The sequence below is a fragment of the Hemitrygon akajei genome, unplaced genomic scaffold (assembly GCF_048418815.1).
Source record: "Hemitrygon akajei unplaced genomic scaffold, sHemAka1.3 Scf000088, whole genome shotgun sequence".
NCBI classification, from domain to species: domain Eukaryota; kingdom Metazoa; phylum Chordata; class Chondrichthyes; order Myliobatiformes; family Dasyatidae; genus Hemitrygon; species Hemitrygon akajei.
Genome location: NW_027331974.1, coordinates 709,330 through 733,764, shown reverse-complemented (window position 1 = coordinate 733,764; position 24,435 = coordinate 709,330). Strand labels below are relative to the sequence as shown.

Here is a 24,435-nt window from a genome sequence, read left to right as displayed (position 1 = left end):
TGGGTGATGGACGTGAACACCCCACAGCCTCTGCATCACGTTGCCTTCATGCTGCAGTGACAAACAACACACACAGATCGACAGAAAGGCCTCACGTCTGCTTTGGGGTGGAAAATGTTTTAACCAGTGCTAATGTGGGTGAGGTTCGATGCTTCAAAAGTCACACCTACCAAGTGTAGTGATCCCTTAGTCAGGAAAGACATTAAAGAGTAAGAAAACCTCCATCCATAGTGAATCAATCTTTCGCCTGAATGGGACAATTTGAAATTGACTCTGCATGATGTCTGTCTATAGTAGTTGTATTATATAGTATACTGTGTATAGAGAGTTGAGATGCATTCTCCATTGAATTGTTTACAGCTAAGCAGGTAGGAACGGTGTGTATTTAATATTTCAGTAACATTGTAAATATACTGTTGATTAAACATTCTTGTTTAAATAATTTGTTAAGGATTGCATACGTCATGAAGCTACCACGTGATACGTGTGTGCCTCGCTTAAAGTAAAAAAACAAAGTTACACTCACATTCCCGCTCCCGTGTCATTCTTTTCATTAGTTTAATGTTTTGTAGTTACAAAACACAGCAGGTACCCATCTCCACTCAGCCCTCTTACCTGCTGTTGATCCACAACCTCCTGTGCTGTAGCAGTTCAGGCCTCTTCCAGGTATTTGATAGGTTCTGTTCGGAATGATTTAGGATTTGTGGAATTATGTGAGTGTAGCAGATATTAATTCAATCCAGAACCAGTCTTCAGTACTTAATGGAAAGTGAAGGCAAGATAATCAGCTTGAAGATATTCTTGCTCTCTTTTTACACGGCTTATTTTTATATTCTGTACATTTCTTATTGTAATTTATAGTATTTTCTGTCTTACACTGTACTGCTGACACAAAACAACAAATTTCATGACCTATGTCAGTGTTATTAAACCTGATTCAGATACTGAAAAGAACAGCTTTGCAATCAAAGTTCAAAGTAAATTTATTAACAAAGTAAGTATACATCACCATATACTACCCTGAGATTCATTTTCTTACAAGCATTCACGTGAAAATAAATCATGATACAACTTACGAAAATCTACACGTAAATAAAGACCGACAGACAGCCGACGTGCAAAGGAAGACCGATTGTGCAGAAACGGTCTCCCTTCTCTGCAAGCTGTTTGACAATGTTCATTTATTTTGTGTCTTTATGATATTACTTTTAATAACAGTCATAAATGAGTGTAACATCACAACTGAAGTAAAACAGAAATAAATTCTTAATTAAAGTAACCGCGGACCATTGGAAATACAGAAACAATTACAGAGACACTTCCCAGGAATCTGAATGTGTCTTTTATTGCTTGGATTAAACCCATTATTACATTCAATTGATGAGAAATAATGAAAGATGAAAGAGTAATATGTTACTGATAATAAACCTGATTCTCAATGACAGATACACAGTCTAATTGATGCTAATAATATTTCACTGATATTGGATTCCCCACCACCATCACACAACCCACTGAAACCTCACACTCCCCACCACAACCCATGAACACTTCACACATCGTCCATCACCCTGTGATACGTTGGGCGAACACGATCGGAGATCTTCCCTCTCAGTTATTTCCCTTGTCACGTTTGCTCTTGGACAGGATGTGCTTGCAGGGGAGCTGTTCCCTCAGTATCTCACGTATCTGTGGACCAGGGATGTTGATGGTGAGTGACAGGTGAAGAAACACGGTTAGACCGCACTGTGTGGGGGATCAGGACAGCAGAGAGACCCTCCTCTCATCACCCACAAAATCCATCACTTACCACCAGGAGATTCCCTTCTTCACACCAAGAACTACATTCCCTATACACCAGGAAAATTCAATTCCTCAGAAATCACCATCAACCCCTCCCCAAACCCCATCCCTTCACCAGGAAAATCTGCTCCTCCAAACATCCCACAACAAGGATCCACCTTCTCTCGGGATCAGAGAAATTCCCGTGCTCCAAACTGGGAATAGAGCTTCCCGGAAAATGGAATCAGCTTTTCCTTCAGACCTGAGAAAAACCCTCCCCTCACACAGAATGTCCCTTACCCCCTCCAACAGGGGATTGTTCTCATCCCCGGATCAGGGAATTCTCCTCACCCTGAGGCCAGAGTATACCTCTCACCGCTCTCGGATCAGGGGATTGTTCTCACCCGCTGAGGCCAGAGAATGCCATTCACTTCCCCCTCACCCTCGTACCAGGGAATTCTCCTCACCAACTGAGACCAGGGATTCCATTCTCTACACACACCCTGTCCAGGAAATTTCTACTCTCCATGGACTAGGGGATCTCCTTACCCCGAGGGCAGAGAATGCCTCTCATTCCCCTTGGACCAGGAAACACCTCTCATCCCCCTGAGACCAGGGGATTTCTACCACACCCCCACCTCAGACCAAGGGATTCTCGTCAACCCCTAAGACCAGAAGATTTTTCTCACCCGGAAGATAAGGCGATGCCCCCCCCCCCCCCCCCTCCCTCAGACCAAGGGATTTCCCCACTCGGACTCTGGGATTTCCCCTCTCCAGACCAGGATACTCCCCTCAACCCCTCAATCTGGGAGTTTCACTCACCAGCTCCCAAAACCAGGCAAGTTCCTTTCCCTACCACACGGAAACCCACATCTTCAAAGACCTGTGAAACCGATTACCCAGTGCAGTGTATTGCTGTCTCCCAAACTGAGACCAGACGTATCTCCCCCTTTCCCAGACAGTTCTGACCAAGGGTCTCTGAGCTGAAACATTAACTCCATAATGAATGGAATCACGTCCCCAAAACCTGTAAATCATCATATCCTATAAACACCAGACGGTCCACAGAATGGGAGATAAACGTTCCTAGAAAACGGGCACCAGAGGAAAACATTTCCCCAAACCAGAGGAACCTCTGCTCTGGTAACGACGGGGAACCCCGAGCAGGAAAGTCACAAAGTGATCGCTGAGACCACGGGGGAGATGCAAAGCTGAAAGGATATGAGTGGAGATGGTCAGTTGGTGGGAACTTGTTGCCAATGGACGAGGAAGGCAGGTTGGGAACCGACTGTCCAAGGCTACGTACGTGCCCGTACGTGCACACAATGTACTCAGGAATAAGGGATTTAGAGGAATGGTGGGACAACAAGGGGACAATGATCACTGTAAATAGTTTGTCTTTGGAAGTCATGTATAATGGGCTGGAGGTGGGGGAGATGGGGAGATGGTGTTTATCAGGTGGTAGGGCAGTCCCCATTCACACTGGGTGTATTTAGGGCAGAGATTGATCGGAAAGAGGGTTTGGCTTACAGGGAGGAAGTGCCATGGTAAAACACATTCATGGAGCAGACTTGATGGGCCCAATGGCCTAATTCTGTTCTTATATCCTGCGTTGGGTGGTGATTGAGGACGGGGAAGTCTCTGGTGACTCAGATGTAATCATTTCAGGGTTGGGTGTTTCACCGTTCATCGGGAAGGGAGAGTCACTGATTATTGACCTGGATTGACCAAAGGCACAGGAATCAGAATCTCCACCTCTGGGAATGAATGTGGACAACATCTCTCACCTGATTGAGGTAGGCCTCTCGCTCCTGAGGGTCTCCCAGGTTGTTCTGCCCAAGGTACAGCACTTGGACACTGCTGATCATCTCCTCACACTCCTCATCCGACAGGAGCCCGTTCACTGGAAGATTGAGAGAAGTGTTCAGTCAGAGCAGATCCAGAGACAGCAGACTCACACGGTGTGATGGGTGGTTGGACTGGAGTGTTGGTGATGGTAAGCACAGGGACCAAGGCTGACCCCAGGTTCCCCTACTGCCCATCGTTCCAGTAACCAGTCCCTTCCCCAACCACCACCAGGCTCTCTGTGTAAGCACGGGGACCCAGGCTGACCCCAGGTTCCCCTCCTGCCATTCGTTCCAGTAACCAGTCTCTCCCCCCATCCACCACAAGCCTCTCTGTGTAAGCACGGGGACCCAGGCTGACCCCAGGTTCCCCTCCTGCCCATCGTTCCAGTAACCAGTCCCTGCCCCATCCACCACCAGCCTCTCTGTGTAAGCACGGGGACCCAGGCTGACCCCAGGTTCCCCTCCTGCCCATCGTTCCAGTAACCAGTCCCTTCCCCATCCACCACCAGGCTCTCTGTGTAAGCACGGGGACCCAGGCTGACCCCAGGTTCCCCTCCTGCCCATCGTTCCAGTAACCAGTCCCGTCCCCCCATCCATCACCATACTTTCTGTGTAAGCACGGGGACCCAGGCTGACCACAGGTTCCCCTCCTGCCCATCGTTCCAGTAACCAGTCCCTCCCCCATCCACCACCAGCCTCTGTGTAAGCACGGGGACCCAGGCTGAACCCAGGTTCCCCTCCTGCCCATCGTTCCAGTAACCAGTTCCTTCCCCATCCACCACCAGCCTCTCTGTGTAAGCACGGGGACCCAGGCTGACCCCAGGTTCCCCTCCTGCCATTCGTTCCAGTAACCAGTCTCTCCCCCCATCCACCACCAGCCTCTCTGTGTAAGCACGGGGACCCAGGCTGACCCCAGGTTCCTCTCCTGCCCATCGTTCCAGTAACCAGTCCATACCCCCATCCACCACCAGCCTCTCTGTGTAAGCACGGGGACCCAGGCTGACCCCAGGTTCCCCTCCTGCCCATCGTTCCAGTAACCAGTCTATCCCCCATCCACCACCAGCCTCTCTGTGTAAGCACGGGGACCCAGGCTGACCCCAGGTTCCCCTCCCGCCCATCGTTCCAGTAACCAGTCTCTCCCCCCATCCACCACCAGCCTCTCTGTGTAAGCACGGGGACCCAGGCTGACCCCAGGTTCCCCTCCTGCCCATCGTTCCAGTGACCAGTCCCTCCCACATCCACCACCAGCCTCTCTGTGTAAGCACGGGGACCCAGGCTGACCCCAGGTTCCCCTCCTGCCCATCGTTCCAGTGACCAGTCCCTCCCACATCCACCACCAGCCTCTCTGTGTAAGCACGGGGACCCAGGCTGACCCCAGGTTCCCCTCCTGCCCATCGTTCCAGTGACCAGTCCCTCCCCCATCCACCACCAGCCTCTCTGTGTAAGCACGGGGACCCAGTCTGACCCCAGGTTCCCCTCCTGTCCATCGTTCCAGTATCCAGTCCCTCCCCCATTCACCACCAGCCTCTCTGTGTAAGCACGGGGACCCAGGCTGACCCCAGGTTCCCCTCCTGCCCATCGTTCCAGTAACCAGTCCCTCCCCCATCCACCACCAGCCTCTCTGTGTAAGCACGGGGACCCAGGCTGACCCCAGGTTCCCCTCCTGCCCATCGTTCCAGTAACCAGTCCCTCCCCCATCCACCACCAGCCTCTCTGTGTAAGCACGGGGATCCAGGCTGACCCCAGGTTCCCCTCCTGCCCATCGTTCCAGTGACCAGTCCCTTCCCCATCCACCACCAGCCTCTCTGTGTAAGCACGGGGACCCAGGCTGACCCCAGGTTCCCCTCCTGCCCATCGTTCCAGTGACCAGCCCCTCCCCCATCCACCACCAGCCTCTCTGTGTAAGCACGGGGACCCAGGCTGACCCCAGGTTCCCCTCCTGCCCATCGTTCCAGTGACCAGCCCCTCCCCCATCCACCACCAGCCTCTCTGTGTAAGCACGGGGACCCAGGCTGACCCCAGGTTCCCCTCCTGCCCATCGTTCCAGTGACCAGCCCCTCCCCCATCCACCACCAGCCTCTCTGTGTAAGCACGGGGACCCAGGCTGACCCCAGGTTCCCCTCCTGCCCATCGTTCCAGTAACCAGACCCTCCCCCATCCACCACCAGCCTCTCTGTGTAAGCACGGGGACCCAGGCTGACCCCAGGTTCCCCTCCTGCCCATCGTTCCAGTAACCAGTCCCTCCCCCATCCACCACCAGCCTCTCTGTGTAAGCACGGGGACCCAGGCTGACCCCAGGTTCCCCTCCTGCCCATCGTTCCAGTAACCAGTCCCTCCCCCATCCACCACCAGCCTCTCTGTGTAAGCACGAGGACCCAGGCTGACCCCAGGTTCCCCTCCTGCCCATCGTTCCAGTAACCAGTCCCTCCCCCATCCACCAGCAGCCTCTCTGTGTAAGCACGGGGACCCAGGCTGACCCCAGGTTCCCCTCCTGCCCATCGTTCCAGTGACCAGTCCCTCCCCCACCCACCACCAGCCTCTCTGTGTAAGCACGGGGACCCAGGCTGACCCCAGGTTCCCCTCCTGCCCATCGTTCCAGTGACCAGTCCCTCCCCCACCCACCACCAGCCTCTCTGTGTAAGCACGGGGACCCAGGCTGACCCCAGGTTCCCCTCCTGCCCATCGTTCCAGTAACCAGTCCCTCCCCCACCCACCACCAGCCTCTCTGTGTAAGCACGGGGACCCAGGCTGACCCCAGGTTCCCCTCCTGCCCATCGTTCCAGTAACCAGTCCCTCCCCCATCCACCACCAGCCTCTCTGTGTAAGCACGGGGATCCAGGCTGACCCCAGGTTCCCCTCCTGCCCATCGTTCCAGTAACCAGTCCCTCCCCCATCCACCACCAGCCTCTCTGTGTAAGCACGGGGATCCAGGCTGACCCCAGGTTCCCCTCCTGCCCATCGTTCCAGTAACCAGTCCCTCCCCCATCCACCACCAGCCTCTCTTTGTAAGCACGGGGACCCAGGCTGACCCCAGGTTCCCCTCCTGCCCATCGTTCCAGTAACCAGTCCCTTCCCCATCCACCACCAGCCTCTCTGTGTAAGCACGGGGTCCCAGGCTGACCCCAGATTCTCCTCCTGCCCATCGTTCCAGTAACCAGTCCCTCCCCCCATCCACCACCAGCCTCTCTGTGTAAGCACGGGGACCCAGGCTGACCCCAGGTTCCCCTCCTGCCCATCATTCCAGTAACCAGTCCCTCCCCCATCCACCACCAGCCTCTCTGTGTAAGCACGGGGACCCAGGCTGACCCCAGGTTCCCCTCCTGCCCATCGTTCCAGTAACCAGTCCCTCCCCCACCCATCACCAGCCTCTCTGTGTAAGCACGGGGACCCAGGCTGACCCCAGATTCTCCTCCTGCCCATCGTTCCAGTAACCAGTCCCTCCCCCACCCACCCCCAGCCTCCCTGTGTAAGCACGGGGACCCAGGCTGACCCCAGGTTCCCCTCCTGCCCATCGTTCCAGTAACCAGTCCCTCCCCCATCCACCACCAGCCTCTCTGTGTAAGCACGGGGACCCAGGCTGACCCCAGGTTCCCCTCCTGCCCATCGTTCCAGTAACCAGTCCCTCCCCCCCCATCCACCACCAGCCTCTCTGTGCAACGTGTAAATTCACCTCGCTTCCCCTGGCTAGATTTTATTTCAATAAGAAGGGAAGTGTGTATGTTAGCTGAAGCCAGTAAAGATTGGTATGGTCAATAATACAAAGAAGAACAAGTTTTTCAAAGCATCGCATGACGTATAGAACTGAAGGGGAAAAACTAACCCCATCCAGTGGAATGGATTGAAGAGAAATTTGACCCCAATGCAATGTCCCATCTACCCGCACCGGGACTGTGTCCCTCCAAATCCCTCCCATCCATGTACTTATCCAAACTTGTGTTACATGTTGAAATCAAACCCAGATCCACCATTTCCGTTGGCAGCTCGTTGTACACTCTCACTACCCTCCGAGTGAAGAAGTTCCCACTCAGGCTTCCCTCAAATATTTCATCTTTCACCCTTAACCCATGAACTCTAGTTCCGGTCCCACCCAACCTCAGTGGAAAAAGATTGTTTGCATTTACCCTGTCTGTACCCCTCACAATTTTGTATACCTCTGTCAAATCTCCCCCTCTATCCCGTACATCCCCGGAATAAACTCCTAACCTATCCAACCTTTCCCCAAAACTCAGGTCCTCAAGTCTTGGCTACATGCTTGTAAATTTTCTCTGCTCTCCTTCAATCTCATTGACATCTTTCCTGTAGGTAGGTGACCAGAACTGCATACAATCTCCAAATTAATCCTCACCAACGTCTTGTACAACTTCAGCATAGCATCTCAACACATGCAGTCAATACTTTTATTTATGAAGGCCAATGTGCCAAAAGCTCGCTTTACAACCCTATCTACCTGTGGCACCACTTTCAAAGTGTTCTGGATCTGTATTCCCGGATTCCACTGTTCTACCGCACCGTTCCCTGTGTGAGTCTGAGCCTGCTTTACATTCCCAAAGTGCGATCATGCTTCTCTGCATTAAATTCCATCTGCCATTTCCCCAGCTCATCCAGATCCTGCTGCAGATATTGATAGCCTTCCTCACGCCCACTATGCCCCCAGTGTTGGTGTCTTCCACACACTGGCCGATTCAGTTTACCTTGGTCTCATACAGAACATCGAACAGTACAGCACAGGAACAGGCCATTCGGCCCACAATGTTGTACTGGACCAGCTAAAAAGTAAATCAAAAGGACACAGAATCTAATACCTCCTTCCCACATAATGTCCAAATCCCTCCATCTTCCTCACATCCATCTGTCAATCTAAATGTCCCTTAAAAGCCTCTAATGTATTTGCCTCTACCACTATACCAGACAGTGCATTCCAGGTACCCACCACTGAGTAAAAACCTTACCCCTCACATCCCCCTTGAACCTAACCCCCTCTCATCTTCAATAACTGCCCTCTGGAGTTGGGCGTTTCAACCCTAGGAAACAGACCCTCCTTATCTGCTCCATCTCAGCCTCTCATAATCACAAAAACCTCGATCAGATCTCCCCTCAGCCTCCACTGCTCCAAAGAAAATAACCCATTTTCTGCCCCAGCCAAACTGCTTGCACGAAGAAGGCCCCAGTTTACATGAGGGAAGTTGAACCCCCCATGACAACGACCCTATTATTTTAACACATTTCCTTAACCTGATTACATATCTATTCCTCAATGTCCCGATGGCTATTGGGGGTTCTGTTGTACAATCCATCAGTGTGATTTCACCCTTCCTATTCCTGAGTTCTACCCAAATGAACAGTCTCTGACCCTCCATTTTGTCTCTCTCGAGTGCAACTGTGATATCGTCAGAACTTCTCAGCACCAGCTCAAATGTGAGCAACGTCCCCTTCATGAGCACAAACTTTTGTAACGTCAAACCCCCTTTTTGAGTATCCATGCCTTGCTTGTGGAAGAATTTCACCCTTCCTGCATCTCTTCGTAAACATCTGCATACCACTTCCACAGGGCAGACAGAGCAAGGACTCCCCCCCTCTCCCAGGCTGAAAGTGATGGGGTTTGGGGGAAGAAGAATGTCCGTCGCTGTTTGGGGAGATGCTCCATGCAGACCCCAACCACCCAAACGCCAGATGCATCAGAAAGGGTCCCTGTGATCAGGAGAACCTAACGGTCCCCTATCAGAACTCAGTGGTTACCTGGGATCATCTCAGAGGCTTTGCATATGGTGTCCGTCGGCTTCTCCTGCCCGGCGTCAGGGCTTGTCCTACCCGGATCTGGGACGAGAGAAGGTCCAGGTGAGAAATGGAGTTTGGGGGATTGGTCCAGGGCTGAGACTGATTCTTCCTGCAACGTCCACACACCAGCCAGTTCTGTTCTTTCACCACACTCCCCCAATCTCTCCACCAGGCTCAGTTCCATCGCTCTGACACACTGCACACACAGACTCCTTCCCAATTCCCCCATTTGCTCATCCCCAACCTCCTCCGTCATTCAGAAGGACATGCTCGTAGGCAGAGGAAGTGGGGTGGCTCTCTTGGTAAAAAATAAAATCAAATCCTTAGAAACAGGTGAATAATATTGGAAGATGTTGAATCCTTGGGGGTTGAGTTAAGAAAATGCAAGGATAGCAAGACCCTCTTGGGGGTTATATACAGGATTCTCAACAGTAGCCAGGATGTGGGGTAGAATTTACAACGGGAGATAGAAAAGGCAGGACAAAAGGGCAATGTTACGATGGTCATGGGTGATTTGAATGTGCAGCAGGTTAGGAAACTCAGATTGGTGCTGCATTCCAAGAGAAGGCATGAGAGTGGAGCTGGCCAAAGTTGATTGAAAGGGAATATTTGCAGGGATGACAGTAGAACAGCAATGGCTGGAATTTCTGGAGCAATTCGGAAGGTGCAGGATAGATAAATCCCAAAGAAAAAGAAGTCTTTTAAATGGAGGATGATGCAACCATGATGACAAGGGAAGTGAAAGTCAGCATAAAAGCAAAAGAGAGGGCAGAGAATAGAGCAAGAATTAGTGGGAGGTTCGAGGATTCAGAAGCTCTTAAAAACCAATAGAAGGTAACTGGAAAAAACAATAAGGAGAAAAAAGATGAAATATGAAAGTAAGTTAGCCAACAGTATAAAAGAGGATGCAAAAAGATTTTTCAGATATATCACGAGTAAAAGAGAGGTGACAGTGGATATTGGACGGATGGAAAATGATGCTGCAGAGGTGGGACAAAGAAATGGTGGATGAATTTAATAAATGTTTTTAAACTCAAATTCCAGTTCAGTTTACTGTCATTCAACAGTACACTTTTTTAAATCACCAAATGAAATAACGTTCCTCCGGACATACACGTAACACACACACGTTAATATCACCACTTGTAGATTCATAAATAATAAGGTGCATTTGTGACACAAGTTAAAAAGTAGACAGCATCATGCTTCAAGTGTGATGTGACCTGGCAGGAGGCTGGGAGTTCAGTGTCTGACAGCCTGGGGAAAGAAGTTGTTTCCCATCCTAATCGTTCTTGCGTCAGTCTTTACGATGGAAGAAAGCAGCTGTACATCTCAAACTGGAGAGTGTCGTGGGGTAAGAGTGAGTGAACTTGCTAATACTAAGGAGAAGGTACTTGGGATGTCGTAAGGGTTGAAGGTAGGTAAGTCACCCGGACCAGATGGACTACACCCCAGGGCTTTGCAAGAGATGACGGCATTAGTAGGGATATTTCAACAACACTGGATTCTGGAATGGCCCTGGAGGACTGGAAAATTGCAAATGTCACTCTGCTCTTAAAGAAGGGAGGGAGGCAAAGGACAGGAAATTATAAGCTAGTTAGGCCTGACTTCACTGGCTGGGAAGGAGTCCATTATAAAGATGAAGTTTTGGGGTACTTGGAGGCACATGAGAAAAGAGGCCTATGTTAGCATCGTTTCCTTAAAGGGAGATCTTGCCTGAGAAATCCATTGGAATTCTTTGAGAAAATAACAGGCAGAATAGACAAAGGAGGATTGGTGGATGTTGTGCATTTGGATCTTCAGAAGGCCTCTGACAAGCTGTCACACACGATACTAATAAACAAGAGCCCATGATATTACAGGAAAGATACGAGCATACTGTAGTTAGTAGACTGACTGACTGACAGACAGAGGGAAAGATTGGGATTAAAGGTCTATTCTCGTTGGCTGTCGGTGACTGCTGGTGTTCCATAGGGTTCGATATTGGGACGGCTTTTGTATGACCATGTATCTGTTCTCCATCTGCATTGTATTCTGAGTTTCACATTTATTATGGTAACTAGTCACATGAGTGGGGACAGTGTAAAAGCGAAGGGAGTAAGTTCTGTCTTCATGCTTTGTTTATTGCAGTTTGTAGTAGATGGGGACAGGCAGATGTTGTATCTTTTGCTGATCACTCAACAATGCTTAGCTTACACTTGGGCACGCTTAAGTTTCATTGCTTCAAGATTGCACGCTTGCTAATTGCTAATAAAGGATCAAATACATATCTTCAACTTTAGTAAAATTGATTATTGGAGTGAGGTTGCATCATGCAAGTATATCAAATCCCTAGGGTTGCCAGCAGTGGCAATCCTCTGCTTTGGTTTGACCGTGACAGCTTCTTTTCACATTATATGTCAGTGATATGGATGACGGAATTGGTGGCTTTGTGGTCAGGAGCATTTTTGGCCCCTTCTCTCAGAAAGGATGTGCTAGTGTTGAAGATGGTCCAGAGGAGGTTCATGAGAACGATCCCAGGAATGAAAAGGTTACAGTATGGGGAGCATTTCATTGCTCTGGGTCTGTACTCACTGGAGTTCAGAGAAAGAGGGTGAATCTCATCGATACCTATCGAATATTGTAAGGTCAGTACACAGCGGATATGAAGACAATGTTTCCTATAGTGGGGGAGTCTAGGATAGAGAGGGCACTGCCTCAGAGTAGAATGATGTTCCCTTAAAGCAGAAGTGAGGAGGATTTTCATTAGCCAGAGGATAGTGGACTTATGGAATTTATTGTACAAATGGCTGTGGAGACTGTCATTGGGTATATCTAAAGCAGAGGTTGATCGGTTCTTGATTAGTAATGGTGTCAAAGGTTACAGGACAAGGCAGGAGAATGAGCTTGAGAGGGACAATGTCCCTACTTGGCAGCCATAACCCTGCTGAGGATGATCTGATCTGACTCTGATCAAAGTGCAAGTCAAAGTAACTTCATTACCAGAGTATGTCTCCTCCACCCATCCCCCACCCCCATAAAGATAATTCTCAACAGCTACTTAATTCCCAAACAAGAGGAAATCTGCAGATGCTGGAAATCCTGATGGAGGGTCTCGGCCTGAAACATTGACTGTTTACTCTTTTCGATAGATCTGCCTGGCCTGCTGAGTTCCTCCAGCATTTTGTGTGTAAAACCACTTAAATCCTCTCGTCCATCAAACTGCACCTCTCAGTCCCTGTTCTCCGACATCATCAACATTACGTGCCGTATCATATCACGTGGGCGATCAGGGTCTGTCCATCACCCTGATTGTTCTCGGTGGTGACACAGAAGCTGTTTGTCATTGCCTTCATCTGCACAGTGTCTTCACAGGATGGGTGACTCCAGCCATTATCCATACTCTTCAGAGATTGTCAGAACCCATATACAGTTGAAGTCAGAAGTTTACAAACACTTAGGTTGAAGTCATTAAAACTTATTGTTTAACCACTCCACAGATTTCATATTAGCAAACTATAGTTGTGGCAAGATGTTGAGGACATCAACTTTGTGCATGACACGAGTAATTTTTCCAACAATTGTTTACGGACAGATTATTTCACTTTTATTTGACTATATCACAATTCCAGTGGATCAGAAGCTTACAAACAAAATCAAAAGAAATGAGCCAAGACCTCAGCAAAATAATTGTGGACCTCCACAAGTCTGGTTCATCTTTGGGAGCAATTTCTGTACAAACAATTGTACGTAGTATAAACACCATGGGAGCATGCAGCCATCATACTGCTCAGGAAGGAGACGCATTTTGTCTCCTAGAGATGAATGTACTTTGGCATGAAAAGTGCAAATCAATCTCAGAACAACAGCAAAGGACCCTGTGAAGATGCTGGAGGAAATAGGTAGACAAGTATCTATATCCACAGTAAAACGAGTCCTATATCGACATAACTACCATAAAAAAGCCAGACTACAGTTTGCAAGTGCACATGAGGACAAAGATCTTACTTTTTGGGGAAATGTCCTCTGGTCTGATGAAACAAAAATTGAACAGTTTGGCCATAATGACCATCGTTATGTTTGGAGGAAAAAGGGTGAGGCTCGCAAGCCAAAGAACACCATCCCAACCATGAAGCATGGGGGTGGCAGCATCATGTTGTGGGGGTGCTTTGCTGCAGGAGGGACTGGTGCACTTCACAAAATAGATTGCATCATGAGGAAGGAAAACTATGTGGATATATTGAAGTAACATGTCAAGACATCAGCCAGGAAGTTAAAACTCAGTCGCAAATGGGTCTTCCAAATGGACAATGACCCCAAGCATACCTCCAAAGTTGTGGCAAAATTGCTTAAGGACAACAAAGTTAATGTATTGGAGTGGCCATTACAAAGCCCTGACCTAAATCTGACAGAAAATTTGTGGGCAGAACTGGAAAATGCATGTGCGAGCAAGGAGGCCTACAAACCAGACTCAGTTACACCAGTTCTGTCTGGAGGAATGGAACAAAATTCCAGCAACTTATTGTGAGAAGCTTGTGGAAGGCTACTCAAAACATTTGACCCAAGTTAAACAATTTAAAGGCAATGCTACCATATACAAACAAAGTGTATGTAAACTTCTAACCCACTGGGAATGTGATGAAAGAAATAAAAGCTGAAATAAATCATTCTCTCTACTATTATTCTGACATTTCACATTCTTAAAATAGTGATCCTAACTGACCTAAGACAGGGAATGTCTTCTAAGATTAAATGTCAGGAATTGTGAAAACTGAGTTTAAATGTATTTGGCTAAGGTGTACGTAAACTTCTGACTTCAACTGTATGTGATATGCGCCAGCTGTGCATACGACCATCCAGTACCTGCTCCCATGCCTTCCTGTGACCCTGATTTGGGGGGGGGGGGGGAGGTGGTGCTAAACAAATGCCACACCTTGCCCAAGGGTGATCTGCAGCCTAGTGGTGGGAAGGAGCAACTTACACCTCCTTTGGTAGTGACGTATCTCCACCCCGACAGATCTCTGACCGTCATCATATAGCAACCAACCCTATGGACTGTTCTCCACAACAACACTCACTGCCTTTGGAGAGACGGTGGATGTTGGTGGAATTTGATGCAAGATGGGGAGAAGGATCGGCTGAACAATCACTATCACCTCACCAGGACGCACATCCAGCAGGTGAGTCAGTCTATGAGAGGTTCGATGTCACAGAGCGAGAAACTGAAAAACCCCAATGGACACGAGACCTGATACCTGAGGATCTCTCTCCCACTGAGACAGAGGATGGTGATGGGGTGGGTTGTCCTGTAGACGATCCATCGGGCTGATCCTTTGTGGAAGCCTCCAGGTCTGGAACAAAGTAACAGAGACATGGGAGAGTGGCAGAGATTAAACAGGGACAATAATTCATAAAGATGAGAGATTCTGCAGATGCTGAAAATCCAGAGCAACACACATAAAATGCTGGAAGAACTCAGCAGGTCAGGCTGCATCTCTGGAGGGGAATAAACAGTGAATGTTTCAGGCTGAGACCCTTCACCAGCATTGGAAAGGAAGGGAGAAGAAGCCAGAATAAAGAGGTGGGGAGGAGTACAGCTGGCAGGTGATAGGTGAAGCCAGGTGAGTGGGAAGGTGGGTGCATGAGGGAGGAGGTGATTTGAGAAGCTGGGAGGTGATGTGTGGAAGAGGTAAAGGGCTGAAGAGGAGTAATCCAAAGAGAGGGGTCAGAATAAAGTGATGGAGGCAGGGACCAGAGGGAGGTGATGGGCAGGTGAGGAGAACAGAGTGGGAATGGAAAAAGAGAGACATGGTAGGGGGGAGAAATTACTGGAAGTCAGAGAAATCAGTGTTCATGTTGTTAGTCTGGAGGCTACCCAGACACGATATGAGGTGTTGCCCTCCAATCTGAGTTTGGCTTCAGCATGTAAGTGCAGGAGTCCTTGGACAGACACGTGGGAACGGGAATGGGAAGTTGAATTGAAATGGGTCGCCACTGGGACAACAATTTGGAAAGGAGGTCTCTGATCTGAAGAGATACCAAAACCATCCAGTCCCTGTTCAGCAACTCTCCCTCGTGAATGTCTGTGACCAGTCACTACTCTCAGTCAAAGCCCAGATGAATAGAGGATTGAAGAAGATCATTCCCTTCAATGACACCCCCAGCCCACTGCAGATACCTGAGTTCACAGACCCAGGTGGGGTTGTGGTTAAACCCGGTCCAGACTCTCTAGTCGCTGATCCCTGGGGTTCCTGAGTTGTGTTTGTACGTAAGCTCGGAGAACCAGCTGAGGTGATGGTTAAATCCGGTTCAGGTTGATCTGTTGATGATCCCTGGGGTTCCCAAGTTTTGTCTGACTGGGAATCTGTAATAAGAAAATATAAAAAAGTTGGGGAAAGTAGTAAACAAGTTTTACGTTCAATCAGGTAGGAACTCAATGGCAGGAACAGGAGGCTCAAGTTCGGGTCAAATCTGTCCTCTGAAATACACACACTTCACTCTTCTTTGCTCTTTAATATCTCTACCCTTGTCTCACAAATCCCTCTCCTCATATCTCCCTCTCTCAGCATTCACTCTGTCTGCATCACTCTCCTGTCAGTCCCCCCGTTCCCTCCCTCCAGTTGGAGTGTCACTCTCACTGATCTCTCTGCCCAACTCTCCTCACACAGTCTACACTCTCTCTTCATTTGCCTCATTCCTCCCACTCCAGCATCCCGCCTCTCTCTCCATCCCTCTCCCCTGTGTGTTTTCACCCATTTCCTTCTGTCCATGTACTGAATTACTCAAACCCCACTCCGGTCATTTCTATGTCTCATCAGTCAACGTGTAACTCCTCACAGTCATTCCTCCCTTCCTCTCTCTGACTATACACCTCTCCCACCTCCATCATCCTTCCCCTCTGTCCTGTGTCACTCTCAGTCACTCCACCCCTCTCTGTTCATTCCTCCCACCCCACTCGCTCCAACCCCCAACAGAGCCTCATCCCTCACGATTCACCAAACCCAACCCAACAGACAGGAGAGAGGAACCACTGACTCCATCATTCACAGCCAACCCACAATGCACTGTACATCCAGTAGGTGAACTGGTCCATGGGAGGTTCAACCTCACAGAGTGACAGAGACTGAATGAACACAGACCGACATGAGACTTGGTACCTGAGGATGTGTCTCCCGCTGGGACAGAGGACAGTTCCTCGGTGGGATCTCTAGTCGATAACTCTTTGGGCTGTTCTCATGAGTAATTTTTCGGATGGGGTATAAAGGAACAGGGACACGGGAGTGTGTCCAACCCTCCTGGTACAGTAAGTCCCTGCTAAATAGCTCAACAATACCCTGACCCACCTAGTGCCTCCTGATACTCACTCACATCTAGTGTACTCTAAAGCTCAATGCGCCAACAACCTCTCCCGTATCAGGACCTGCTGAGTGTCCTCTGATGTCTAGTCTCCCTGCTGGAATCGCCTCTGAAAGACAATGCCCCAAGACAGTGGCATCACCATTAAGGACTCTCACCATCCAGGACACACCCTCCTCTCCCTGCTACCATCAGGGAGGGGGTACAGGAGCCTGAGACACAAACTCAACGTCTTAGGAACAGTTTCTTCCCCTCCAACACCAGATTTCTGAACGATCCATGAACTCATGAACACAACCTCACTATTCCTCTTTTTGCACTATTTATTTATTTTATTTTTGATTGGAACCTACAGGAATATTTTTTATGTCTCCCACTGTACTGCTGCCAAAAAAACAACAAATTTCACAAGAGACGTTAGTGATAATAGTACTGATTCTGATCCTGAATCTCTCACCACTGACCATAAATCGATGTCCTCTAGTTATATTCACCCTATCTGTACTCCTCAATCTTCCATACATTTTTATACATTCTCAGAATCAGACTATCACCATTTAACATCACTGATTTATCGTTTGGCAGCAACAGCACAGTGCAAAACTTAAATTTCCTTTAAATTAGTTTAAAAATATTTACTCATTTATTAGAAGATACAGCAAAACAATGAGTCCTTTTGGCCCAACAAGTCTGTGCTATTCTATTACACCTACGCGAACAAAGACTGTGCAAAAGACAACAAAACTGTGCAAAATAGAAAAGAAAAAAAATAGTAATATATGAATAAGCAATAAGTATTGGAACATGAGTTACCCTCTCTGGTTCAAGAGCCTGATGTCTGAGGGGTAATAACTCTTCCTGAACGTGGTGGTGTGGGTCCTAAGGCTCCTGTACCACCTTCCTGATGGCAACAACATGAAGAGAGCATGTCCTGGGTGGTGGAGGTTCCTGATGATGAATGCTGACAACGCTCCATGTCGATATGCTCAATGGTGGGGAGGGCTTTATCCGTGATGGACTGGGCCATCAATTATTTAGAGATTCAGCACAGTAACCGGCCCCACGAGCCCCACCACCCATGTGACCAATTAACCTACTAACCCAGACGTCTCTGTAATGTGGGAGGAAACCGACACAGTCACAGGGAGAATGTACAATCTCCTTACAGACAGCGACGGTAACAATTAAACAAATAGTGAAAATATCCTGCCTGAACATCACTCCAAACCTCACCCACCGGACACTTTCATTTCCCCCATCCCTGAGCACCAGGTCTCAGCCCCCCTGCTCTGTCACTGAGCCGTCTCCACATCTCTTCCAGACCGGCCTCCATCCAAGGCAGGTCATTCCCGATGAGTGAATCACCCTTTCCGGAGACCTCATGTACTCCTGAGATTGTCAGTGGGGATAGAACGGACTCCATCGTTCACATCCCACTGAGAGACACAGATAACCACTGAATCAGCTCACGAGAGCCTGTAGACCACAGAGTTGTGGAATGAACCCCGCCCCCCTTCCATAGTCAAGTTTTTCTACCTGAGGATGTGTCTCCCGATGGGACAGAGGATGGTTCCTGGGTGGCCCCTCCAGTCAATGACCCTTTGGCCTGTTCCCTTGGAGAAGTCCCCAGGTCGAGGGTAAAGGAACAGAGACGTGGGAGAAAGAAAATCACCGGAACATCGTACCTCTCTCCCACCACTGAATCTCATCCAAAATCTTGATCACTATGAGTGACTCACACCATTCACAGTCGGGATGAAATTCTGGGACTGACCACGGAGATCAGCATTCCCTTCGATGATCCCCACCACCAATTCCTGAGCTGTGGACTATCCAGCATCCATTGTCTCTCCCCCCACGACTGTCTACGGCTCCCTCTCAATACTCCTCCTCCCCTCTAGCACCGATCTCATACCCCAGACCTCTCTCCCATCCCCACCTACAATCTCCTTCTATTGTCCTCATTCCTCCTCCCTCCCCTTTCTCTCCCCATCACTCTCCCTCCTCTCCACTTTCCCACTTCCTTCCACCACAGTCATTCCCCTCCAACCCCTCCATTCTCCTCAATGTGCCCTCCCCTCTTCCCCCCAACAACCTTCACATGGTCCCTATGTGTGACAGGGCAGCCCGGGAGTCTCAGGTCACCTCATTGTAGGAAGGATGTGGAAGCTTTAGAGAGAGTGCAGAATAGATTTACCAGGACGATGTCAGGATTAGAGAGCAGGTCTTGTCAGGAGAGGTTGAGTGAGTGAGGGCTTTTCTCTTTGGAGTGAAGAACGATGAGAGGCGACTTGATGGAGGTGTACAAGATGGTAAGAGGCATAGATTGGGTGAACAGCCAGAGACTTTTTTCCAGGGAGGAGGTGGCTAATACCAGGGGGTGAAATTTTAAAGGGACTGGAGGGAAATATGTGGATGTCAGAGGTAAAATTCTTTACACACAGAGTGGTGGGTGTGTGGAACACCCTGCAAGGGGTAGTAGTACAGACAGATGCCTTAGGGACATTTAACAAACTCATAGACACATGGATGACAGAAACATGGAGGGTTATGTAGGAGGGAAGGTTAGATTGATCTCAGAGTAGGTCTGCACAACACTGTGGGCCGAAGGGCCTGTGCTGTGCTGTACTGTTCTGTGTTCTATGATCTCTGTCACAGGTCAGACTGGGCAGTTTCATTCTGACCCCGGTGTGAAGGGGGATACGCGAAAGGTGATCACAGACCACGGGCAGGGCAGCCGACTGGAAAACTCAGCCCGTGGTGTGTGTTGGTGACTCAGGACGTCCCAGAATTTCCCCACAACTACCACACTGCTGTGTCACTGGGGAACGGTGACCTACCTGTACAGTACACAGCGTTATTCCAGGGTGTCTGTTTCAGCCGATACACAAAGTAACCGGAGCAGTTCTTCACCCTGATCTCCAGGTTCCCGAAACAGGTGTTTCCACCCCAGGTGAAGCACACGGTCCTGGTCACCTCCCCCTCTCCCACGTTGGGATGGGGACCTGGAATGAGATTTATAAACACTGTAAAATGTACCCGGTCCCACAGTACAGTGGGGAATGTGAATCAAGACCCACTGTAAATCAGTGGTTCACAACCCACGGTCCGGTCCGGCCTCAGTCAGTACTGAGCTGCTGCCCTCTCCCTCTCCACCCCACCCTCCCCGCAGCAGCACCTTCATCTTCTGAATGAGCCTCCCATGAGGGACCTTGTCAAACGTCTGGGGGATCTCACTGAAACCTATCGAATACTGAAAGGCCTGGATAGAGTGGATATGAGAGGATGTTTCCTATTGTGGGAGAGTCTAGGACCAGGGGCACAGCCTCAGAACACAAGAACCTTCCTTTAGCACAGAGATGTGGAGGAATATTTTTATCCAGAGGGTGGTGAATCTGTGGAATTCATTGCCACAAACGGCTGAAGAGGCCACATCATTGGGTATATTTAAAGCTGAGGCTGACAGGTTCTTGATTCATGAGGCTGTCAAAGGTTACAGGGAGAAGGCATTAGAATTGGGTTCAGAGGGAAAATAAACCAGCCATGATGGAATGGTGTTGCAGACTCAAATGGGTAAATGGCTTAATTCTGCTCCTCTGTCTTATGAACTTATGGTGTAAAATCCATTAAGTCAACATCCACAGTTCTACCTTCATCAATCACCTCTATCAACCCCTCAAAAAACTCAAGCAAGTCAGTAAATCATGACTTGCCCTGCACAAAGAAATGTTTACTGTCGCAAGTTCACCCACGACCTTCGAATCCTGAAGAATCGTTTCCACCAGCTTCCCCATTACTGACCTGAGACACACTGGTCTGTAGTTTCCAATATTATTCCTATTTCCTGACTTTTTCTCCATAATTGAGCTGAATTATCTATTTGGGATAAAGCACGGAGTTGGTCCTTCCGACCCTCAGAGCCACACCACCCCAGTAACCATCGACAACACAGATTAACCCAAACCTCATCATGGGACAATTTACAATGACCTATGAACCCACCCGGTACGTCTTTGGACAGTGGGAGGAAACCGGAGAACCCGGGGAAAACCCATGCATTCCATGGGGAGGACGGACAGAGACTCCTTACAGATGACACTGGAATTGAACTCTGAACTCCGACACCCTGAGCTGTAATAGTGACGCACTAACCGCTATGTTACCATGGCAACTATTAATTTATCCCAATAATTGGTGAATGATGACGCCTGCAGACTTCCCCAACTCCCTGGAGATTGCCCCACCACTGAAATGAGTCTGGGGTCGTTGAAGCTCCTCCGGGTCATATCCAGAATGGGGTCAGTGGGCAGATCAGTTCTGTAACCCAACTCCAGGAAGTTGTCACTCCTCCACCGGACTCCATGACGATACAGGACCGTAGAGCGGTCTGAGCAACTGTGGGGAGACCTCTCAGGGAGATGGGGTTCTGAGTCCATGTTAGTGCCCTCTGAAGAGATGCTGATCCAGCCACAGCTGGCAGAAACTCCAGGAAGCTGGAACTCCTCCAATGGATTCCATGAGGATCCAGGGCTGAAGTACAGTCTGGGTAACTGTGGGAGTTCTGTATTCGTATCTGAAGAGATCTGGGTTATCAGTCTGACCCTCTCCAAAAACTAACTGAGCCCCACTGATGTAAACTCTGACCCTACCGTTTAACCAGCCTGGGGTCTCCCCGGAGCAGCGACCCTGTGGAACGACCGTCTCCGGAATCTTCCATCCTCTGGAACTGAAACAACAATCAGAAAGTCAGTCACTGATCTGAGGGAGTTTATTCACTCAGAGAGACACGGGAAATTACACTCACCCTGTCCGTGGTCAATAAACCCCCATTCCTGGGAATTCCCTCTCTGTTGTACCTCCTCCTTGTCTCTACCCTGAGAATGTGTGATCACCCCTCTCCCTGTATTTACTCCCCATCTCAGTGCAGTCACTGATGATCCCGGTCTCCCTGCATTTCCCATTCACACACCCCTTGTTCCCCTGTTTACATTCCCTTTCTGTGTCCAGTTTCTCAGTGATTATCTCCTCACTTTACCTGTTAAATCTGTACCAGCCCACTGCAAGATTTCCATCACCCATCCATTGTCCACTGCACTCATTGAGGGAACAATTCGTGCTCCTCCAGGGCTGATCCAGGACGGTGTGGTTTACACACGGATCACTGAGTGTGGAGTCTGTGACTGAGGGACAGAATGATGTTCAGTGTTAATGTACAGCTCACGTTCCCCATCCACTTTCTCTGCCAACCACAACCCCCGTCTGCACTTCCAGCTTCAGCAATCCCTGGGCACCAATAATTTTGTTTTTTTTTATTCATCAAAGGGACGTGAGTTTCAGAGGTTGAGCCAGTGTTTAACTGTCCCACCAGAGGTGTCCTTGAGAAGGTTTTGCTGATGAGCTGACTTCTTGAACTGCTGCAGTCCTTGATGTGTGGGGCCACCCACAATGATGTTCAGGAGCCCAGGGTTTTGACCCGGTGACACCGAAGGAACAGCAATGTAGTTCCAAGTCAGGGGAGTGTCTGTCTTCAAGGGAAACTTCCAGAAACTTCCTAACCCCTCCTCCCTAAGGAAGCTCTCTTTCAGCATCCCTCCTCCCATCCAGTCCCCTGCATCCTACAACACCAGACCCTTCTCCCATCCCCACCTCCAGTCTCCTTCTGATCCCCCTTCCCTTGTCGCCTCCTCTCCACTCTCCTTCTCTTGCCCTTCCCACTTCCCCCCATCTGTCTTTCCTCTTCTACTCCTCCATTCTCCTTCACTTCCCCATTCCCTTCCATCTCCCTGAAGAAAAGGGGAGAGCATGGACTGGATGGTGGGGTCCTTGATGATGGATGCTGCTTGTAGATGTGTTTAATGGTGGGGAGGGCTTTTCCTGTGATGGACTGGGCTAGATCCACTACTGTTCTGATCTTAGTCATTGGTGTTTCCATACCAGGCCGTGATGTAACCAGTCAGAAATATTCTCCACCACACATCTATAGAAGTTGGTAAAAGTTTTAGGTGACAGACTGAATCTGTGTAAACTTCTCAGAAAGTAGAGGAGCTGCAATGCCTTCTTTGTAATGGCACTTACATACTGGTCCCAGAACAGATCCTCTTATCGTACAAGATGTCTGTTCAAGAGTTTGATGACAGTGGGGTGAGATTCACTAGACTATAGTTCCCATGATTTTCCCTTGTTTCATTTTAGGCACAACATTAGCTACTCACCAGTCCTCTGGGAACTCACCTGTGGTAAGAGATGACACGAAGCTACTGATCAATACCCCAGCAATCTCATCTCTTGCCTCCTACAATAACCTGGGAGAAATCCCATTGGGACCTGGGGATTTATCCACCTTAATACCCATCAGGAGGCCCAACACTTCCTCTTCCTTGACCTCTAAACACCCTAACATATTTATACACTCAGCAGTGATCTCCTGGTCCTCCACATCACTTTCCTTGATAAATACTAAAGCAAAGTGATCATTAAGTACCTCACTCACATTCTCTGCATCCAAGCAAAGAATCCTTGAGTGTTCCTACCCTCTCCCTAGTTATCCTCTTGCTTGATGTATGTATAGAATGCCTTGGGATTCACCTTAATCCTACTTGCCAAGGACTTTACTTTGCCCCTCCTGGCTTTCCGAATTCCTTTCTTTAATTCTTTTCTGGTTTCTTTATACTCCTCATGTGCTTCATTTGATCCTGACTTCAGAAGCTTTACATATTTTTCCTTTTTCTTCTTGACAAAATTCATCACCTCTCTGGTCATCCAAGTTTCTCTTGTCTTTCCACCTCTATCCTCCCTTCTAACAGGTACATATATTTCCGGCACTCTGTCCAATTGATCTTTAAACAGCCTCCGTGTGTCTGATGTGGACTTGCCAGAAAAAAAGGTGTTCCTACCTAATCCCCACACAATTTGCCCTACTCCAATTTAAATCTCCCCCACAAGGACTGTACCTATCCTTATCTATAGCTATCCTGACAGCTGAAGAGTTGTGGTCACTGTGCCCGACCTGCTCACCCACTGACCAGGTTCATTACCCAACACCAGGTCCAGTCCAGGTTCTCCTCTCGATGGACTGCCCACATATTGATTTAATGAACCCTCTTGGATACACTTAACAAATTCTTCTCCATCTCACCCGCTTGCACAAAGAAAATCCCAGTTTACATGAGGGAACTTGAAACCCCCATGACAACAACCCTATTATTTTCACACATTTCCTTAATTTGATTACATATCTGCTCCTCAGTGTCCCGATGGCTATTGGCGAAGGAGGGCCTGTGGTACAATATGTGGCACAATCCCATCAGTGTGATTGCACCCTTCCTACACCTGAGTTCCACCCAAATGGACTCAGAGTCTGACCCCTCCGTTATGTCTCCCGAGTGCAACTGTGATACTGTCCCTGAGTAGTAGTACAACTCGTGCCCCCCTCCCCCCACCAACACAATCACCACCACCTTCTCTATCTTTGAAAACCTGGTACATAAATCATCCATTCCTGCCCCTCCTTCAACCGAGTTTCAGTAATGGCCACATCGTAGTTCCATGTACTGATCAATGCTCTGAGTTCATCAACTTTACCCGTAATACTCCAAGCATTAACATGTACACACTTCACACAACCTGACCCATCATACCTGTTATTTCGAGTCTACCTTTCAATATTTTCCTTAACATCTACCTACTGGTCCGATGT

The 24,435-nt window shown here is 48.9% G+C and overlaps 2 protein-coding genes and 1 long non-coding RNA gene across 4 annotated transcripts in view; all 3 read right to left on the bottom strand.

Annotated features, from left to right (window-relative positions):
* LOC140722753 (uncharacterized) overlaps window positions 1–24,435 on the bottom strand; it is a 499,534-nt gene that overhangs the window by 265,959 nt on the left and 209,140 nt on the right. The window lies entirely within an intron of this gene.
* Window positions 1–24,435, bottom strand: part of LOC140722755 (uncharacterized) — a 139,745-nt gene that overhangs the window by 86,090 nt on the left and 29,220 nt on the right. The window lies entirely within an intron of this gene.
* LOC140722754 (uncharacterized) lies at window positions 14,639–21,460 on the bottom strand. The gene is made up of 4 exons (XR_012097736.1): window positions 21,389–21,460; window positions 19,580–19,744; window positions 15,562–15,747; window positions 14,639–14,734 (listed from the first exon to the last, which is right to left on the bottom strand). It is a non-coding gene; the product is annotated as an uncharacterized lncRNA (long non-coding RNA).